Source organism: Lissotriton helveticus, chromosome 3_1 (assembly GCF_964261635.1).
Source record: "Lissotriton helveticus chromosome 3_1, aLisHel1.1, whole genome shotgun sequence".
Lineage (NCBI taxonomy): Eukaryota > Metazoa > Chordata > Amphibia > Caudata > Salamandridae > Lissotriton > Lissotriton helveticus.
Genome location: NC_136061.1, coordinates 919,080,653 through 919,096,422, shown reverse-complemented (window position 1 = coordinate 919,096,422; position 15,770 = coordinate 919,080,653).

Below are 15,770 nucleotides of genomic sequence, written 5' to 3'. Positions count from 1 at the left end.
ACAGACTGAGTGGCCCATGCCTTCAGTGAAATGATGCATTGCCATACCGCCCTTTTTCCGATATACCATTTCCGGATCAGTGTGAATCTGAATGCCTAAGTAATCTTCTGGGTCAGTTGTCCGTCTAAGTGGGAATTCCATCTGTATTATTGTTGTGGCAGTGTTAAGATTAAATATGAAGGATTTATCCTAATTAATGCGCAATCTGGAATGGTCACCAATGAGAATGACCTTCCTGAGGAATGGCGAAAGGTTAAGGCCAGGGTCCTGTACATAAAGGAGTATGGGTCCGGTTCACAGAACTAACTTAAGACAAAATCCTAAACTTACTACCATTTTCGTATTCACAGAAGGTACTTACTCAATTTGGTATTCACAGAAGACACTTACTCATTTCGGTATTCACAGAAGCTAGGAGTCCTAACTTTAGGACTCCTAAATGCCTTCTGTGAATACCTAAAGTCTTACAATTGGGATTTTCTCATTTTAGTAGTAGTAAAGTTAGGAATCCTAACTTTAGGACTTCTAAATGCCTTCTGTGAATACCGAAAGTCTTAACATTCGGATTTTTCTCAGTTTAGCAGTAGTAAAGTTAGGACTCCTAACTTTAGGATTCCTAAATGCCTTCTGTGAATACTGAAAGTCTGAAAATGGGATTTTTCTCATTTTAGTGGTAGTAAAGTTAGGACTCCTAACTTTAGGACTCCTAAATGCCTTCTGTGAATACCGAAAGTCTTAAAATTGGGATTTTTCTCAGTTTAGTAGTAGTAAAGTTAGTACTCCTAACTTTAGGACTCCTAAATGCCTTCTGTGAATACCGAAAGTCTTAAAATTAGAATTTTTCTCAGTTTAGGAGTCCTAAAGTTAGGACTCCTATCTTTACTACTACTAAACTGAGAAAAATCCTACTTTTAAGCCTTTCGGTATTCAAAGAAGGCATTTAGGGGTCCTAAAGTTAGGAGTCCTAACTTTACTGCTACTAAACTGCAAAAAATCCTAATTTTAAGACTTTAGGTATTCACAGAAGGCATTTAGGAGTCCTAAAGTTGGGAGTGTTCCACTTAGCAGCGTGCCACCACAAAACGCCACCTTGCGTCCTCCAGCACATCCTGTATTTTAATACAGGAGCCATGCCTAGTCCATATTAGGACCTCGTGAGCATTTGTTGTGAATCCTGCCACATAACAAGCCCACCTTATATGTTTCTGTGTAAGTAGCCCGCTATTAGAGGACAAGGGCATTTCTTGTAATATAACTACGCCTATTTGGTGTCACAGGAACAGCACGAGGATTGCGCTCGTGAAAGTCAAGGATGCAAAGGCCTCTGTCCAGCATCACAGCTGATTTTCGACGGTTGATTTAGGAAGAAGGCACACCTAAGGGCATGGTGTAACTATTTTACGATGGCGCCGGCAAGCTGCCAGCGCCATCCTAAAATAGTTACTAAGTTCGCTTCAACAGAAAGCTCTAATAGATAAAATAAAGCAGTTGCTCGAGCACCGAGCACCTGCTTTATTTTATCTATTAGAGCTTCCTGTTGAAGCTAACTTAGCAACTATTTTAGGATGGCGCTGGCAGCTTGCCGGCGCCATCGTAAAATAGTTACAACAGGCCAGGCTTGAACTTTTGCCCCCCGAATCCGCCGCTCGCGGATTCGCGGATTTTCGGCAAATTCGCGGGAGTTCGCGGATAGCGGATTTGCCGAAAATCCGCGAAATCCACGAGCGGAACGGATTTTACGCCCATGCTAGGTATTTTACAATTTATCATGTCAGTGTGCCACTCTGTCACAGTAGGTAGGAGACCTTTCATCCAGCGCATCATTATTGTACATCACACCAGCAAAAGTTGCAAGGAGCTGGCTGAACCTAGGGACATCACTGTTATTTCCCAACAGTGCTGTCAGTGGACTATCTCCCCTGTGATCCCCTCTATTATCTGTATATCTCCAGCCAGAAGCACTGCAAAACCAGCCTCATCTGTCCTGTAATATACCCGATTGAGGTATTAAAAGTGTACAAGGCGATGGCGTCCATTTAATGACACTGTGCGGATTACAGAACAACAGTCAGCCCATTGCATGTAGTTAATAGCTATGCCCATGTCCCCTTGCCAGTCACGAGGAGCCTTGATGTTGCCAGGCTGCCAGGGCTCCTGTGCAAAAACCATATAAGGTTGTGACTGCTCGCGTTGGCAACGATGCCTACTGCAAGTATGTGAGAGCTGGCAGGTCTAAGGGCTCTGATAGTGTGTCATCCAGTAGGGTCCGCATCGTGTGACGCACTAGTGTAGGAGGTGTGTTGCACTGTGCGCCAATCTGAGCACTGTCACATTAGACTTGGTCACACATACAATGTGTCCCAAAACCATACAAGGCTGCCGCAGCCACCCTTTCCTGTCCCAGTGGAAACCAAAAGCACCACTCCAAATGGAGTCATAGTGAGTACAGCAGAGATCTATAATGTAAATCCATCGATGTCTTCCAGAGGCATTGCGTAGTGCCTAAGGGATCAAGAACATGGAAATGGCACACCGGTCTGCTGAATAAGAATTGGGGTTAATGATTGGCTAGAAGCAGTGTCCCGTTCCAGCCAAAGATAATGTCAGTCTGTCGGGCCAAGAAGCCTGTAGTAAGCAAACATACATTGCGCCGTCCTGTAATTTGCCTCAAAGTCCAGATCATTTAGACCTCCCCGTCGTATATGGCAGGGTGAGTGTACCCCTTCTCACCCACGGCTGCTTGCTGGCCCAAGCCAGGCACATCAATAGGGCACACAACATTCAGAAGATCACATTTGGGAGCAGTGTGGGTATATTCGCAAACAAGAAAAAACAATGGGGCAGCACTACCAAATTCATGGTGGCTGTGCAGCCGCAGAGTGAGAGGGGAAGACAGACTGAGTGGCCCATGCCTTCAGTGAAATGATGCATTGCCATACCGCCCTTTTTCCGATATACCATTTCCGGATCAGTGTGAATCTGAATGCCTAAGTAATCTTCTGGGTCAGTTGTCCGTCTAAGTGGGAATTCCATCTGTATTATTGTTGTGGCAGTGTTAAGATTAAATATGAAGGATTTATCCTAATTAATGCGCAATCTGGAATGGTCACCAATGAGAATGACCTTCCTGAGGAATGGCGAAAGGTTAAGGCCAGGGTCCTGTACATAAAGGAGTATGGGTCCGGTTCACAGAACTAACTTAAGACAAAATCCTAAACTTACTACCATTTTCGTATTCACAGAAGGTACTTACTCAATTTGGTATTCACAGAAGACACTTACTCATTTCGGTATTCACAGAAGCTAGGAGTCCTAACTTTAGGACTCCTAAATGCCTTCTGTGAATACCTAAAGTCTTACAATTGGGATTTTCTCATTTTAGTAGTAGTAAAGTTAGGAATCCTAACTTTAGGACTTCTAAATGCCTTCTGTGAATACCGAAAGTCTTAACATTCGGATTTTTCTCAGTTTAGCAGTAGTAAAGTTAGGACTCCTAACTTTAGGATTCCTAAATGCCTTCTGTGAATACTGAAAGTCTGAAAATGGGATTTTTCTCATTTTAGTGGTAGTAAAGTTAGGACTCCTAACTTTAGGACTCCTAAATGCCTTCTGTGAATACCGAAAGTCTTAAAATTGGGATTTTTCTCAGTTTAGTAGTAGTAAAGTTAGTACTCCTAACTTTAGGACTCCTAAATGCCTTCTGTGAATACCGAAAGTCTTAAAATTAGAATTTTTCTCAGTTTAGGAGTCCTAAAGTTAGGACTCCTATCTTTACTACTACTAAACTGAGAAAAATCCTACTTTTAAGCCTTTCGGTATTCAAAGAAGGCATTTAGGGGTCCTAAAGTTAGGAGTCCTAACTTTACTGCTACTAAACTGCAAAAAATCCTAATTTTAAGACTTTAGGTATTCACAGAAGGCATTTAGGAGTCCTAAAGTTGGGAGTGTTCCACTTAGCAGCGTGCCACCACAAAACGCCACCTTGCGTCCTCCAGCACATCCTGTATTTTAATACAGGAGCCATGCCTAGTCCATATTAGGACCTCGTGAGCATTTGTTGTGAATCCTGCCACATAACAAGCCCACCTTATATGTTTCTGTGTAAGTAGCCCGCTATTAGAGGACAAGGGCATTTCTTGTAATATAACTACGCCTATTTGGTGTCACTGCAGATATGAGACCACTTTTCAGATTTTACCACTGTCTTTAAACACCGTGAAAATCCATGTAAAACAATTCAACATCACTTTCTGCCCTTCAGTAGTAGTCTTACATATCCACTCCCTGTTACAGATTCACAGTGTTCATATTGCAGGTCCAACATCATTGTCAGTCCCCACCAATGCAATGTAGTCAATTGAACAACCCTATACCCACCCCCAACCCACGCCCTTCCCTCAACAGCTGGTGCAGCTATTTAACTCCCGCCCCTTGCCCATCCTCTCCCTCAGTCAATAAAACCGAAAGGATACAATGTGGTGTACTCATGGAGACAGACCCTGCCTGCCAAACACCCCTGAAACCATAAGTCGCAGGAGGGCCTCATCAGGAATATGTGGCAGTCCAATCGCACAACAAACAGACTGGCATTCATTCCTTCGCACCATCTCCATGCAATGTCAACTGAATAACTGAGCATAGTTTCATCACCGCCGCCCCATAAAGCCCCTGCCCAGCCCAATGCAGGGTAAACAATGCAAATCACAAGGTGCCCCAAAACAGAGCAAACACACCCATCAGTCAACTTCGGCACTCTCTGGTGAGCTTCTATCCCATCCCAGGCACAAGCAACATAACAGCAATAATAATGTAATCAATTTTCAAATATGCAGTGTGAAGTCATGAAAAAGTGAGAGTTCTGTGCCCTCATAATGAAGAGTTTGAAGCTCCCCGGAGTGGCAGAGAACAACGTTACGATCATGGTATTGAGCAGTCTGGCAATGACTGGATGGTGCTGAACCCCCAGCACTGGTCGTGGGACAAATGAGCGGTGTACCCGCTCCACCACAAATAGGCCGGAGAAGTTCTCGCATCCCAGAAGTTCTATCATGAGTCACTCTACAAAGAACCCCATGTTTATGATGTTTGTAGATTCTTCCAGGCCAACACTTTGAAGATTATTCAGTTGACAGTGGACTTCCAAGTCTTCGACCTTTTTCCTGCAGAATTGAAATAGCTTTCTCCAACCGCTTCTGCATTTCCGTAGTCGGGACTGTAAGAACTGGGGGTCTCTAGTTGGCTGAGGTAGGTACCTTAGTCCAAATAGGGAGCCTTGCTTCTAAGTCAGGTAAAAGAAGGACACCTTCTCAGATAGTGTTTACCCAGCCCCTCAGTAGGTTGGCACGAGCAGCCAGGCTTATCTACAAGGCAAATGTTTAAAGTATTTGCAACCACGCTCTCAGTAACCCAGTGATAACACCACAAATGGACTCCACACGAGTTTCATTAAAAAAACAACTATATGTTTATATAAAAAAAAGATATACGATGAGACCACACGATAAAAATCCAACATATGGGTATTTGTAATATTTCACCTTGCCGGATATTAGGCCAGCAAGCCCTAGTAGGTTCTTGCAGTAGTAATGAGCAATTCTCGATGATCCAATGCAGAAATCAGGCATTCGTAATGCCAAAATCATGCAATTTATAATGCAACAATCAGGCAGTCCGTAATGCAAAAATAATGCAATTCGTAATGCAACAATCAGGCAGTTTGTTTTGCAAAAATAATGCCACCTATAAAATATGCCACCAACACTGTTCTAATGGAAAACAAAGTGCAGATCCACACTCCGGCCCTAGTACTGCCACTCCTCGGCAAGTACAGGCCGCGATACAGGCTTGAGCGGAGGCTCACACTGCAAAGATGAGAAAGGCCAAGAGCGTTTCTCTCGTAGCCCGCACCCCTTCCCAGGTGGCAACACACACACGCTCGTTGAGCGTTACCTGGGGTACGATCTCATTCTCCTCTCCTCTCCTCACAGCTTGGGCCTTCGATGCAACTTCATTGATCTTGGGCAGGGGAACTGGGACCCCCCGACGGTGATGGTTCGAGGTCTGTCCTTGGTAAAGGAAGGCTCGGGCTGGCTGCAGTGAATTCTCACAGCTCCTCAGTGGATACCGGTTCGAGTCGATGGCAATGACGATCGCAGCACATCTGGTCACGCTGTGGATGAAAGCAGAGAACAAGACTGCTCCGGGACACACAGTCACGGGGCAATTTCTCACAAAGGTCTCAGTCTGCGACAGGGCACATGCACACAGCGTCGCTGAGACTCACTTGAACTCCGGGTGCACACGAGCACAGGGCAATCCTCACAAAGGTCTCAGGCTGCACGAAGCACGCGCACACAGCGTCGCTGAGACTCACTTGGACTCCGGGTGCACACGATCACAGGACAATCCTCACGAAGGTCTCAGGCTGCACGAAGCACACACACACATTGCTGAGACTCATTTGGACTCCGGTTGCCCACGATCACAGGACAATCCTCACGAAGGTCTCAGGCTGCATGAAGCACACGCACACAGCGTCTTTGAGACTTACTTGGACTCGAGGTGCACACGATCACGGGGCAGTTCTTACAAAGGTCTCAGGCTGCAAAAACAACATGCACACAGCGTCGCTGAGACTCGCTTGGAAACTTTTATGTTCCTGAGTTTTCACAACAGGGAGCCAACTCTTCTTGGGCCCTTGGGGGACAAGTTACTTCAGGACACAGCACACAGCAAAGTCCTTTCAAGCAGGGGGAACACAGCACACCGCAAGTTCCCTTAGCCTCTCCCTAGTTAAATCAGCAAACTGCAGGCCAGCCCCAGAGCACACAGCAAGGGTCAGTCCTTCTCTTCAGTCTCTTCAACTGTTCTTCCTTGGCAAAGGTTCCTCTTGACCACAAAGTAGTTTCAATCCTTTTCAGTATTGATTATTCCAACATTCAGGTGTTTCAGCTCTCATAGTTATACCACTAAATGTCTTTGACTTCTTTGTGTTCATAGGGGCATTGACACCTGTCCAGACCAGTTCTCGGTGTCTCTCTGCCAGTGACACCTTCTTCCTTTGATAGTGGGGGTCTGGATCCTCAATCAATCAGCAGGAGATGAAGCCATTGTTTTATGGCAGCAGCCCAGGCCTCTTCACCTCCAGGGGCTACTCCTCCCCCCTACACTCCAATTGCAGGTCAACCTGTTGCTGCCTCACCTCCTACCTGGGTCAAGACATTCCCCAGAGCCTATCACATTCAAATCCAGGCAATCAATCCACAACCAGGTAGAGACACACAGAATTGTTAGATCAAAGAAACCAGCCACTTCTAAAAGTGCGGTTTCTAAACACACAATGCAAAAACCACCTTCACAAAAAGATGTGCTATTAAATTGTGATTTTAGGCACACTAAACTTCACCTCTCCATCTTGAGCCTATGGAAAGATAGGCTGGAAACTTATTACACAGCCTTCCCAATTCTGTCCTATGGGCAAGATTATTATTATTATTATTATTTAATTTTATTAAGCGCACAGCTACCCGAAAGGTTTCCCGGCGCTGACCAACAAAAGTATGAAATTTGCAACAGATTACTGGTTGAATAGCCATGTCTTCAGGTCCCTGCGGAACTTCAGATAGTTGGGCTCAGTCCGAAGACCGAGAGGAAGAGAGTTCCACAGGAATGGACCCAGGAAGGAAAAGGAGCGGCCTCCCATTCTTGCTCTCTTGATCCTTGGAATTAGAAGGTTGGATTGGGAGGATGATCTAAGAGTACGGGAAGGAACATAAGAAATAATAAAAGATTTAAGGTATTGTGGGGCGTTGCCCGCAATGATTCTGTGTATAAAACACAGAGCCTTAAACGTAACCCGTCTCTCAATACGGAGCCAGTGAAGGCTACGTAGAAAGGGGGAGATGGAAGACCTGTTAGGGAGTTTACCAAGAAGGCGAGCTGCCATGTTTTGAACAGTCTGCAATTTCCGGACAATCTCCTTGCCGGCACCCAGAAAGAGAACATTCCCATAGTCCAGGCGGGAGGTGATTAGTGCCTGGACTACGGTTTTCTGGGTGTCAAGAGGGAGCATCCAGATGATTTTCTTTAACCACTTGAGAATGACCGTACAAGTGGCGCAGACTTTCACAACATGGTCCCTCATTGATAATTGGTCATCAAAAATGATGCCCAAATTTCGACCAGTTCTGGAGGGCAAGGGAGGAGTGCCCATTTGGTCAGGCCAGTGAGAGGGCCCCCATAGATCACAATTAGTACCAAACAGAAGAAGCTCAGTTTTCCCTCCATTCAGTTTTAATTTATTCTCATACATCCAAGCAGAGATTTTACTAAGCCCGAGACGTAGGGAAGAAGGGAGGGATGTGTGGCTGGTGGATAATGAAAAGATTAACTGAGTATCATCAGCATACGAGTAGATGGAGAGCCCCGCTTGCTCCGCAATCGTAGCCAAAGGTCTCACGTACAGATTTAAGAGAAGGGGACTCAAGATAGAGCCCTGCGGAACCCCGTATGCTGATGTATGAGTTTTGGATGCTGATGAGGCTGAGAAAACTTGAAACGTCCTATTACTCAGGAAACTAGTAAGCCATTCTAAGGCACGATGGGAAATGCCAATAGATCTGAGGGTGTTAATAAGGATAGAGTGGGAAACCGTGTCAAATGCGGCACCTAAGTCCAGCAGGATAAGTGCCACGGTTTCCCCTCTATCCACCAGATGCCTAATAGTTTCCGAGACTCCCAATAGTGTAGATTCAGTGGAGAAGCCTGAGCGAAAACCCGACTGAGAAGGATGTAAAATAGTGTGGGCTTCGATATATTTAGTAAGTTGTTGATTAATGTGCTTCTCCAAGAGAAAACTGAAAGAAGGGAGATGGGACGAAAGTTAGCCAGATTATTCGGATCAGCATTAACTTTTTTTAGCAGTGGTACAACCATCGCATGTTTCCATGATTGGGGAACCTTAGCCTCCCTAAGTGAGGTATTAAGTAGCTCCAGAATGAGATTGAGTGAAGGGGAATCAAGGGTAGACAGAATTTGAAGGGGGATAGGATCTAGAGGGGAACCAGATTTAATGGTACTAATAATATTGCGTAAAGTGAGTGGGGTTAAGGGAGTCCAAGCGGCAATTCCGGATTCTAATATGCAAAGATCTGGTTCCGGAGATTGGGAATTAGACGGGGAAGGGGAAGTAGTAGAAACAGCTGGGATAATGGAGCCAAAGTCAGAGTAAATGTTTTCAATTTTTGAGATAAAGAAATCGGCTAAGGCATCACATTGCGTCTCATCTAAGCAGGGTGCCTTGGGTTGCTTAGTGGCGCCCGAGAGTTCTTGAACCACCTTAAACAAAGCTTTGGGGCGATTCTGAGCATTAAAAATAGAGAGATTCACATATTCCGTTCTAGCATTTTTACAGAGGGCATGATATCTGGATAACACAGCTTTATATTCTAGTTTGGCGTGGGGGTCATAATTGGAGCGCCACTTCCGCTCAAGATGTTTACAGCCGGATTTAGCTATTTTTAGCTGCTCATTAAACCAGGGGGCTTGGGGGTGATGTAAATTAAATTTCTGTTTGCGAAGAGGGAGGCAAGAGTTAACAGCAGAGGTAAGCCAGTTATTAATAATATCCGACTGCTCAAGACAACTAACCTCACTAAGTGGTGTAGAGACCAAGAGGGCAGCATTAAGTTTGTTTGTATCCAAGTTTTTCCAGTTTCTAGTCAGTCTAGGTGTAGCTGGAGTAGTTGGAGGAGTTCGACCAGATTCAATAATGATGGAGAACTCCACAAGAAAGTGGTCAGACCAGGGGCCCGGTAAGGCTGGCTTACACTCAACAGCCGCAAGATTGGATAGCACAGGATCAAGTAGATTGCCTGCTTTGTGAGTAGGGCCGGTATTATGCAGGCTAATGTTGAGGGCAGCTAAGTCAGCTAACAGAATAGAGCTACTGGGACAAGCTTTGTCGTTAAAGTGAATGTTAAAATCTCCAACGAGTACAAATTTTGCCGAGTTTAATAATAGTGGGGTTATATGCTCAGCAAGTGAGGACGCCCATGAACCAGCTGGGCCCAGGGGGCGATAAATAAGGACACCAGACAGCGTGAAGTTGGCAGATAAAGATATTTTAAACCACCCAGCTTCACAGTTGGGAATGTCTAAGTCCTCCCATTTACATGAATAGCATTTTTTTTAAAAACGACCGCGATCCCTCCACCCTCCTTTTTTTCTCTGTTCCTGGAAACATAGGTATAGCTGTCCGGAAGAGATGCGGCAATGTCAGAACCCGAATGGTCATTTAACCACGTTTCTGTCAGAAACAAAGCGTCCGGTTGAAACGAAACCAGAAGATCAAAAATATTTCTGCAGTGTTTAGGAAGAGATCTGCAGTTTAAGTTAATAAAATTCATTGTGTTAGATGGCCTTGCAACAGTGAAAAACTAAATGGAGAGTACTGCAGGACATGGTACACACCTCAGTACATGTCCTACCTTTCACATACACTGCACCCTCCCCAGGGGGCAGCTTGGGCCTACGATATAGGTGTCTGATGTGCATAAAAATGGAAGGGTTAGGGCTCACAAGTGGGTGCACTTGTCAGAACAATAAGGCCGTTTAAAAAACTGCGCACAGGCACTGCAGTGGCAGGCCTGAGTTCTCTCTTTAGGGGTACTTGTGTGGGTGGCACAATTAGTGCTGCAGACCCACTAGTATCATTCGCATTACCAGCGCTGGCACACACAGTGCACTTTACTAGTAAGGCAAACATACTAATCATGGACAATCATTTACCATAACACTTTACGTAGGGAGCACTTACTCTTTGACACTGATCAGCAGTGGCAAAGTGCCTAGAGCATCTAAGCCAGTCAAATGCAATCCATCACAGCATCAAAATAGTGGAGGTAGAGGCAAAAAATCAGGGGTAATCACACCAAGAAATGCCAGGTCTCACAGAGACCTACTCATCCTCTGCTTCCTTCACCTTCGTTCTACCATATCCAGACACTCTTCATGTTTATCCAAATGCTCTGACATCCTGTCCATCCGATACAATAGGACATCTACCGTCTCATAAATCTTAGTTAGGCAGATTTGCATGGTTGTCTAGATGTAACACAAGTCACTGCCCAACTCAAGTACAGGGCTGCCAGCCCCTGCACCAGGCTCTGTCACAACCTCCTCGTTTAGTTTGGGATTCTTGCGTTCACTGTTTTGCTAACTGTGCCGTATATTGTCAGGCCCAGGCAGATGCATGGTTTGAGTGTGAAGGCACTAGGCAGCTCAGCGGAGGTTCCATGACCTCACAAGGTTCCCTCCGCAGCTGGCCTCCACGAAGCTCGCAGATCGCAAGCAAGCCAATACTGGACTGTAACCACTAAAACAGTACTCAGGATTTATGCCCTCCAGAGCATCCAGTGGGTTAGACCAGTCAATGTTCACATGCGAAGAGGACTAAGCATGGGCGGATCTAGCGGATCTCGCGTACGCGAACTTGCGGATTTACGGATTCGCAATCCGCGAAGATCCGCGAACTCTAGCGGATTTGCGGATTTTCCCGTTTTTTGTGTTGGCGCGCGTTCGCGCCGATTTTGGGACAAGTTCGCAATTGCGAACTTACTTTTCGGCTCGCAACGGCCGCGACTATGTTGTTTCTACGTCTGGTTTATCATCACAGGTTCACAGCACCCTCTGTTTCACCACTGCCACCCTCTGGGCCACCCATGCCACCCTCTGGTACATCCTCACTGCCACCCATTAGGTTTATTTATCACTGTAGATTATGGTGGTTGAAAAAAGCAAGCACACCTGCCCTTCTTCAACTGCCATCAATTAATTTGTGTTTCATTAATGTGTCAGTAATTTTGAAAGTTCCAGTCTGGCTGGCACCTGCTTCCTTCCTTATCTGTAATTTGCTTTTTGTTGCAGTGAAAAAATTTTTTCACAGGACCTTTATGGTCTACTTGTAGCTATTCTATGAGCCTGCTGTTTGGGTCATAGCAGGGTCATAGAATAGTTGCAAACTCTGGAGGGGCCCATCAGGAAGCACTACCTTGAATGTTACTAATGTTAAGTTTGAACTTTTGCACCTGCTCATTGCTTTCAGTTTAGCTAAAATCGGTTTTTTCTGCAATTTCGCGCGTTTTTTGGGGCGCGAATCCGTGCGAGATCGATTTCGGAAGCCGCGAATACGTGCGAATACAAAAGTGTTTTTTTTGCGACGTGTATGTTCGCGTGATCTTGCGCGTGTTCGCGAGGCGCTTCTAGCTATACGTTTGCCAAGTTACCCTATCGGTCGTACACGGGCGCGGCCATCTTGTTGGCGTGACGTAATTCCGTTTCCGGCCGCTATGTGTAATCTCGCAAAGTGTGCTGCTCGCTAGTACAATTTCGCGCGTACTCGCAAGGAAAATCTCGCGCAAACTTACCCACGCGGTCGTGAACGGGCGCGGCCATCTTGTTTCTCATTCATTGCTATGGTTCTGGGCATGCTTTCTCTATCCTCTCTCAATCTCTGCCATCCTTTGCTTGTTTGAAGTTTTTTTGATCTAATTTTACTTATTATCTATCCCTCTATTTTTCTAGCTCTATATTTTTGTGTTTTCTGCAGCTTTTAGTTACTTTTAAACTACTTTTTTAAATTCTTTTCTTTTCTTCTTCACTATTCTATTTCTTGTTTATCATTTAACTCTATTTCTGCCCAGACCATGGTAAAGGGAGCCGGGAAGCACCCTGAGAAGGGGAAGGGTCCCGCACCCCGTGCCCGGCTCCCGTGCGGGCGTTTAAGGGGGGAGCAAGTGGTCCCGAGGGAGATCTTCAGCGCGGAGGAAGTGGCGGCACTGATCTTCCACGTCCAGCGCCGCCTCCCCAAGACGATCCTGGGAGGCGGCAAGATCGCGACTGGCTATGGCATCTGGGAGCGTCGCAAGCGGTGGGAGAAGGTGTGCCGGGCCATGTACAAGATCTCTGGGGTCCGGCTCACATATAACCAGGCCACCCACCGCTGGACCGATGTCATGGACCGGGAGCGGGACTTGCTGGACGCGCTCGGCGTAGAGGTCCCCGGGCTTGGTGAGTAGTAGTAGTAGTACATTTACTACTCTGTTTTATCCTGCTCTGTTATTTGCAAATCTTTGTTCTTTACCAAGAGCAATAATGCTGCCGATTACATTGAGGTAAATTATATTTCAAAATCTTCTATGCATTTCAGGTGCACTGCTCTCCTTCTCAGTAGCCTTGCTTGCTACTATGCTTCTTTGTTTTGTATGTTGTGTTCAGAAGCATTTCATTGGCCTGAGAAATTATGTATGAGTGTAGTGTAAAGATAAGAACTGCGTAATGCTAGACAATAAGGGTCATATTTTCAATTACCGGCGCATCCCTGCAAAGTAGCAGGGATGCGGCAGTAATTGTGTGCCATGCCACCACCACCCATTGGCCCAAAACGTCACAGAAGCCTTACGCATCTGTGCCGTAAAGGCAGCGCATTGCTGGAGTTGCGTGCCAACGATGGCGCAGCTCCAGCAATGCTCTGGGGTACCCTATCTCCCCAATGCTGCATCAAGCCGTACGTCGGCTTCAAGCGCGCAGGGTTTGAGTCATGCATCATTGTCCTAAAAGTGACTGATTGACATCTTGTCGATTTCCCTCAGCCACTTTTAGGATTCGTTCCTGCGCAGGTACGCCCTCCCTTGCGCCGGAAACGCCCCCTGATGGCGCAGGGCTTTACAACGTGATGCATCGCCCATATGCCCATATGTGTTTTTTTTTAATATATACGCCGCACCAACACCATGGCGAGTGTTTTGTTCTGCCGCTGCGTCACAAAAGGCACGCAACAATGGAGGAAAATGAGCCGCAACTTCCGCAAGGGACTTCTAAATCAGCCCCAACAGACTGAAGTCCAGTCCTTCCTTTAGACACATGGCTATAAGAAGAAATAGTGGCGGTGGTGGCGGGTGGATTGATAGTTTGAGTATTCACTGATCTGCAAGCAGGATGGACTTTGTCTGTCACTTCGCGTGCTGCGCACTGCTGCCTGCAGTGCCAGGCCTAGGCAAACCTCTTTAGTAGTCTGTTTATTGAGTTACATAGGAACTTTCTAAGTCAACGTTCCGCAAATCAGGCAATACGAATAACGTAGTATACCACATGAGATAGATTCCGTGGAATAGTTGTCTATCTATTTGCTATTTTTCCAAAATATTTTGTTATTGTTCTTTTGAAATGTTTGATTTGGTTGAAAAATCTCATCCATGTTTTCTGGTTTTTCTTTCTTTCATGTTGTACATCAGCTCCCCCCCAAGGGCAAGAGGACACAGGAGGAGGGTGCTGAGGATGCAGGCCAGGATCGGGCAGGCGAGGGCTCCTTTGCTGGCCCCAGTAAGTTTACATTTTAATAAACAGTACCTATTTTTTCCTAGCGTTTCTCATTCGATTTTTTCTAAATCGTCTTTGATCTTCTTGTAGACTGGATATAAATTCTTATCCTGCCTCGAATATGACTCCCTGTGGTATTACTAGACTATTCTTATTAGTCTGTCTGTGTAGCTAACTAAGATTGGACATTTGGCAATTCCATTGGACTCCCATTATATTCAGCAATACCTCTATGCACTGTCTCCTTACTGACTAGATAGTGTGGCAGAGTCATTCAGCTCCCGAAGTCACCGATTATAGATCCCCAATGATCTCTAGATTATCGTACGCAGGACAAGAGAGTAGTACGGAGTCACAGCACAGTCAAGAAGTGTCAGAGGCACTCATGCTTGCAAAAATTCCAAAACCTTTAGCTCATCCACTCTAGTCTGGAGGAACAAAAACCACAGAGTCTATTTAAGTTTAAAAGCTTTATTAAAAGTAAACACATTTATTAAAATCTACTTTGTCATAAAACTATTTAACTGAAAATGGAAAAGTGGTTAGTGCTTACGATAAATTGGACACATTTCTTGTGGTCGAGCCGAGCTCTCACCTGGTTTGAACTTGATCCTGGTCGTGTTCTTAGGAGTCAAGCTTCTGTCTGTTAGGAGAAAAAGTGGTGCGTGTTAAAAATCAAAAGCAAGCATTCATCAGTTGTGCATAAAAGTGCAGCAAGACAACAGCCTTCCCTGGAAAATGGGACATTTTTACTATGGAGTAGACAGTCACAAATTATTACATTGTATTCTGTTTTTTTAACATTTCTCCTAGACCAAATATTATATAGTAGTGAGTGGTGTATTCTAACATTCTTAAATGTACTTCGTAGGTGTAACATCTGGTGACGGGGCCAGCGCGGAGGTGGCTGTGTTGGGCGAGGACTCGGAGGACTCTGGGGAGGAGGCGGTGCAAGAGCCGGCGGACAGTCCTGTGGGGGTTCAAACGGTGGTGGCGGAAACAGGTAAGCTATATATTCCTTACTTATTGAGATTGAAGACTGCATAGTGTGCTTTCTGCACGGGTGTATTACAATTACAAATCAACCAGGTAGTAGCCTCCTCGAAATGTACTTCGACTTAGCTGTGAAGTTTTTGGTGAGAAGAATCCCAATAAGTTCTTAGACGAACGTGATGGATGGGATGAACGAAAAGCGAAAGAAGGGTGTAAGTAAGTGGGACGCGAACTTGTATGATGGCTGGCAAAGAAGAACGATATGTGTTTGCTTGGCCCCCGAGGTGGCTGGGAAGGAAAGAATATGGTATGGTGCATGGCTGGGTCAATGATGAAGCAAGGATGGGTGGAAGGACAGCAGCCTGGGTGGGTGAAACAGAAACTGTATGTGTGCGTATACT